This window comes from Saimiri boliviensis, chromosome 2 (assembly GCF_048565385.1).
Source record: "Saimiri boliviensis isolate mSaiBol1 chromosome 2, mSaiBol1.pri, whole genome shotgun sequence".
In the NCBI taxonomy this organism is placed as follows: domain Eukaryota; kingdom Metazoa; phylum Chordata; class Mammalia; order Primates; family Cebidae; genus Saimiri; species Saimiri boliviensis.
In genome coordinates, this window is record NC_133450.1 from 4,113,070 (window position 1) to 4,119,225 (window position 6,156).

The following is a 6,156-nucleotide window of genomic DNA, read 5'->3' on the forward strand; positions in this document are numbered from 1 at the left end:
GTGCCTGTGGCCACGCCCCCTTCCCCCAGTGCGCGCAGAGGTGGACGAGGGGAGGAGCAGCCTGAACCCGGCTGGTCTCTCTGGGACAGGAGGAAAAGGTGGGGAGGGGGCGGGGGGGTTGGCGCGGGGAGGGGGCGCCGGTGGGCAAGGACTCATTCTTGGACACCTCATCTCGGTGCCTGGACGTACAGGGGTGGGGGCCGGGGACACCTGGAAGCCCCGGTTCCAAGGCGCCCCAAGGGCAGTGCAGGACCCAGCCGAGGAGCGGGTTTGAGGGAGAAGTCCCAGGACGGCCCGAAGAGAGGGTGCGGGAAGCTCCGTCCCGGGGCGCTGGGACTCCTCTTGGCTATGTCTGCACCCACCGGAACACTGGGCGAGCAGGTGCCCGCCCGGCGCTCCAGCCTAACCGGACTCGGCAGGCGGGGGCCGGGCTGCGCGTGGTGACCTCCTCCCCGGGGTTACCGAGTCCCGGCTCGCGTGAGAAGCGCTGCGACCCCGGCCCTGAGGTCACGGGGGCCGGAAGGCCAGAGGCGCCGCGGAGCGGGCGGTGTCCCCCAGGGCCCGGGGCTAGCAGAGGTTCGCGCCTCTTGGCGGAAGGACTGGAATGGATGGCGAAGGCGCAGGCTCCGCGCCGCCTCTGGGATCACCTTAGTCCGGATGCAACCCGGCCCCTGAGGGTCCCTCCTGGCTCCCGGGGTTGCTAGTGCTTTAGGGGGCGGAGCACAGAAATCCGGGGACCCGCGCCGAGGAAAAACTCTGGGGCCCAGGGACCACGGAGGGGGCTCCTGACGCGAAGCCCCCACCCCACCGCCGGCTAGCTCGCGTGCGCCAGCGACATCCCTCTAGGGGCAGAGGTCAGGCTGCCCGTCCCCGCCCCACCTGGCCCGGGGGCGCGGTGCCCGGGCGTTGCGTGAGAAGGGCCGGAGGCCCGCGCAGCCACCCGGCCGCCCCATTCCCCTGCCAGGCGCGGGTCCCGCAGTCACGCGAGGCGGGAGGGAGTCGGGGCGGGGCCCTTAAAGGGCCAGCCTTCCTCGCGGCGTGGGGTTGGGATGGAGGGAGAGGAACGGCCGAAGGGTGGCGAGTGCGGGATTGGATAGAGGGGGTGCGGTGCAAAGGGTCCAGGTGTGCCTGCGGCTTCTGCCTGCGAGGAGAGGCAGCCTGCGAGTGTCCCCATTTTTGATCCACGTCCATGGCAGGTCACGAAACCCCAGCGCCGCCTGGCACAGTCTGGCTGCCTGCCTCCGAGGCTTCCCGCCCTCCCGAGCCTTCCTGTTACAGAGTTTCCAGGAAAAAAGTCGTCATATTTGCACGTCTAGCTCAACCTGGCCCCATCTAACATCATCACCCGCCACCCCCGACTGCTCCCCAACCCGATGGCATCAACATCCGTCTCTGGTCCAGGCCAGAAAACAACCCCCTCACCTCCCATTCCAGTCATATGCCGCCTCTTGCATTGCACAAATATTTACTGAGCAACTACTATGTGCCAGGAGCTGTTCAGAGGCGCTGGTGACTGACAGACAAGGAAACAGAGCTAATAATAGCACTCCTGATCTCCTGGAGGTACATTCTGATGGAGGGAGACAAGTAATATGCCCCCAAATCTAGAGAATGTCAGAGGGCAAAAAGGGCTCTTGAAAAAATTAAACAGAGAAGGGGTGAGAATTATGTGAGGGAAGACTGCAATTCAAAACAAGGTGGTCAGGGAAGGCCTTGCAGAGAGCGGCGGGAGAGTGGAGTCAGGAATCAGTGGCACAGATATCTGGATAAAGAGTGTATCTGGGCAGGTGCGGTGGCTCACCCCTGTAATCCCAGGACTTTAGGAGGCCGGGGCAGGAGGATCACCTGAGGTCCAACATTGGAGACGAGCCTAGCCAATATGACAAACCCCTGTTTCTACTAAAAGTACAAAAATTAGTCAGGCGTAGTGGTGCTTGCCTGTAATCCCAGATACAGGGTGGGGGTGGCTGAGGCAGGAGAATTGCTTGAACCTGAGAGGTGGAGGTTGCAGTGAACTGGTGTGCTGAGATCCCGCCACGGCACTCCACCCTGGATGAGAGAGTGAGACTCGTCTCAAAAAAAAAAAAAAAAAAAAAAAAAAGAAAGAAAGAAAGCAAGTGTGCAACTGGCAGAGGGACTAAGCAAAATCAAAGCCCTGCCCCCCATAGTGGTTCTTGAAGCAGAGAGCAGTACCAGGGATGTGCAGAGGTCATGTGACTTGGGAGTTCTCCTGGCATGTAGTCCGGGGGATGGGATGCCCTTGAGGGACAGTGTCCTGCCCCATGTGCAGGAAGCACGCCATTGAGAAACATGGGCCTTCCTCTGTGCGGGATAGAGACATGGCTAGGGTGTGAGAGAAGCAAGATCACTCGGGCTACTGTGCTGAGGATAGGAGGCACATTTCTCTGCTTTGGCATCTGGCCAGCTCCACTGCCACAGCTCATCCAGGGCCCGTCATTGTTCCCTGGAGTACTTAGTCTTCACCTAGGTTCCCATTTGCCTTTTGCTCCTTCCAGTTCCTTCTCCACCCTGTGGCACCCTGTCAAAAATGAGTGGTCCTGCCAAAAATGCAAAATCTCATTCTATCGCCACCTTGCTTGAACCCCTTTGGTAGCTCCCACCACTCTGAAGGTAGGAATGAGAATCTTTAGCAGAACCTACCAGGTCTACCTGCTTCTAGTTCTGGTGCCGCCTACCTTGAGTCTCAGATAAAACATCACTTCTTCAGATGCTTTTCTGGATTCTCCCCGCAGAAAATGAGGTTTCTCCTGATCACTGTATCCAGCACTTCTCCATGGTAATTCTTAGGACGTTGGATACTTGCTGTGAACCCAACGCAACCTGCTACTCCTCTCCGTATGCTCTAACAAGGAAAACCAACCTGCGGGAAATTAACCTGATAAGCCAAGTCCGGGCAAGATATTAATAACGAAAAGGAGTTAGACATAGCTATACTATACACAGGCCAAATGGCAAGACAGATGTTGAATCCAAAGTGCTGATGCTATAAAGGTGGAATTGAGGCAGCAGAACAGGCAGGAGACAAGGGAGGTATTACTGGGCTTTCTCAGCACCTTTCCAATCATTCTACCCTCTGCATCTTTGACTCAGCCTGAGAAGCTTCATGGTACTCAGCAGAATTGTGTCCTTCAATCCTATTTGGAGCTAGAGCCATGGAGAGAACAACCCCGCGTGAAAGCCATGGCAAGGAAGTAGAGAGCAAGGCACTCTTCAATCCTCTAACCTGCTCTGCAGCACAACCTCTTCTTCAGCTTCCCAGGGTCCCCACCAATGCCCCAGCTCTGGAGAATCATGGCAGCCTGGTCATCAGGACTGGAAGGCCATCCAGTGCTGGGGCTCCTGACAATCGACCTTTCTCCCAATAGAGAGTCCATTGCTTTAGGCTGGGCGCAGCGGCTCACATCTGTAATCCCAGCACTTTGGAAGGCTGAGGTGGGCGAATCATGAGGTCAGGAGTTCGAGACCAGCCTGGCCAACCTGGTGAAACCCCGTATCTACTGAAAATACAAAAAATTAGCCGGGCGCAGGTGACAGGCACCTGTAATCCCAGCTACTCAGGATGCTGAGGCAGGAGAACTGCTGGACCCCGGGAGGCGGAGGCTGCAGTGAGCCGAGATCACACCACTGCACTCCAGCCCAGGTGACAGTATGAGACTCTGTCTCAAAAAAAAAAAAAAAGAAAGTCCGTTGCTTTGTTTGTATTCTCGAAGAGGCTCTCAACTCCTCAAAAATTCGTTAGCTAAATAAGTCAATTCCTCTCTTACTTCTTAGGTGGAGAGACGGGTGCCAGAAAAGAAAAGGCCCCGGTACACATGGCAAATCAAAGCAGAGCGTGGAACTCAGCCCCTGGGCCAGGGCCCCCCACCTCTCCATACCCGTGGGCTGGTGCACTGGGGTTACAAGAGGTGTCGCATGTCTCATCACCAAGCCCTGTCATGGCTAATAGCTCACAGTAATAGGAAGGGGGGCCCTCACTGAGCACTGGGCAGAGAAGAGGGCGTCAGGCAAGCACTTGGAAGACCTTGGCCTGGAGCTGAACACCCAGTCATCCTGGGTCAAAGTTTGCATGCCTTTGCGTGAGAAGCTCTTTGGCTAGGATTCCCTAGCAATCGATACCAGGAGCAGGGGCAGAAGGGCTGGGAAGGGGAGAGGGCTCTGGGCCGGAGAGGTGGAGACAGCTGAGAGGGCTTAGCCCAGCAGAATCATCGGCCTAGGGCTTTCAGTGAGCCCTGCTGAGGACTGTGGGGAAGAGGGACCGGGAGACAAGCAAGACCCACAGCAAACTCGTGCCCCGTGGTAGAGACGGGAGCCATACCCCAGACAGGCCCTGTGATGAGTCTGGGGGTGCTGTGGAGGTGCTGCAGGAGCTGTGAGGAGGCTGGGGTGGGAGGGGTGTTAAAGGGATGCTCCAGAGAGTGGTGAGCTGGAGAAGGGTCCTGGAGTCTGAGGAGCACAAGAAGGGCGTTCCTAGCATAGGGAAGAGGCTCAACGTGAACAACAGATGGTAGTGGGAGGTCGGGATGGGGCAGTTTGGGTGGATGTGGAGAACTGGAAATTGTCTCCCAGTGTGTCCTCTTCCCACCCAGCCACCCTCTTCTCCTCCTGAGATCTGAGCCTGAGCACCTTCACCTCCTCTCCTGCCTGTGCCCAGAGAGCCAGAGAGATTGAGTTTGCGGGACGCAGGGCTCAGATGGGGCAGCTCTTGGCTCCCCGGCTCTTGGCTGCTATTGTTAAGGTGACAGTACTTTCCCAGGACAGTCTAAGCCTATTGTCCCGGCAGAATTGTTAAAGGTACCCTCTTTCACTCTTAAAAGATCCAGGCTTGGATAATAATAAGCAATATAGTCACCCCAATGATGGTGGGCATCTGCAGGTTTTGGGGGCCCAGCATCTGTTCTCCAGAGCTTCCTTTGGCAATACCACATCCATAGTCCTTTTGGGATCACCCCACCCTTACTCTCAGCCAGTAGGGTTACCCTCCCCAGGCCAAGCCAAAGAGAACCCTATGAGAAGTTCTTTTTGGTTTGTTTTTCCCCTCCCTGTCTCCCTCTGTCACCCAGGCTGGAGTGCAGTGGCACAATCTTGGCTCACCGCGACCTCTGCCTCCTGGATTCAAACGATTCTCCTGACTCAGCCTCCCAGGTAGCTGGGATTACAGGCACTCACCACCACACCAGCTATTTTTTTTTTTTTTTGTATTTTTAATAGAGACAGGGTTTCACCATGTTGGCCAGGTTGGTCTCGAACTCCTGACCTCAGAGGATCTGCCTGCCTCAGCCTCCCAAAGTGCTGAGATTACAGGCGGTGAGCCACCACGTCTGACCTAGTCGGTGTTATCCTGTTGTAGCAACAGACATGCTCCCATGGTCTTTGCCAAGGAGGTAGTCTATTCAGATCCACTGGGGCGTCCAGCCAGTGAGGACCACTCAGCCAACTTAAGAATCCTTTTTTCCAACTCAACTGCTCCACCACTTGAAGACACCCAATAGCCCTTCTCCCGCAATCTTGATTCTTCCTCCTTAGCACTCACCACTCCTGTTTTGTCTAGGAACCTCCATTTTCCTTTCTAGAACTATGTGCTTTAGAGGAAGCGGACCCCAGCTCTAGCCTCAGAGCGTGGGTTTTGGCTGATCTGAACCAGTCATTGTGGTCCTGGCTGTCTTGCTGGTGATTTGATTAAACATAGATCTGTGACACAGTTCTGGCCAATGATATGTAGGAAAAAAAATCTCCTCAGAGAACTTTTAGGAGAAGGTTTCTTCAGTCCTCAAAGGGACACATGAGAATGAAACTGACTCCTGTCTCTCACCATATACAAGAATCAAATCAAAACAGATTAAATACTTATATCAAAGACCCCAAACTGTGACGTTACTAAAGGAAACATTGGAAAAACTCTCCAGGACTGGACAAAATTCCTCTTTTTTCTCCTTTTTTTTTGTGGTAGAGATGGAGTCTCAACTCTGTTACCCAGGCTGATCTCCAACTTCTAGGCTCAAGTGATCCTCCTGCCTGGGTCTCACGAAGTGCTGGAATCACAGGCATGAGCCACCTTGCCTGGCTTGGACAGAGATGTCTTGAGCAATAGCTTACAAGCACAGGCAATAAAAGAAAAACAGCAAAGGAAACAGCAAA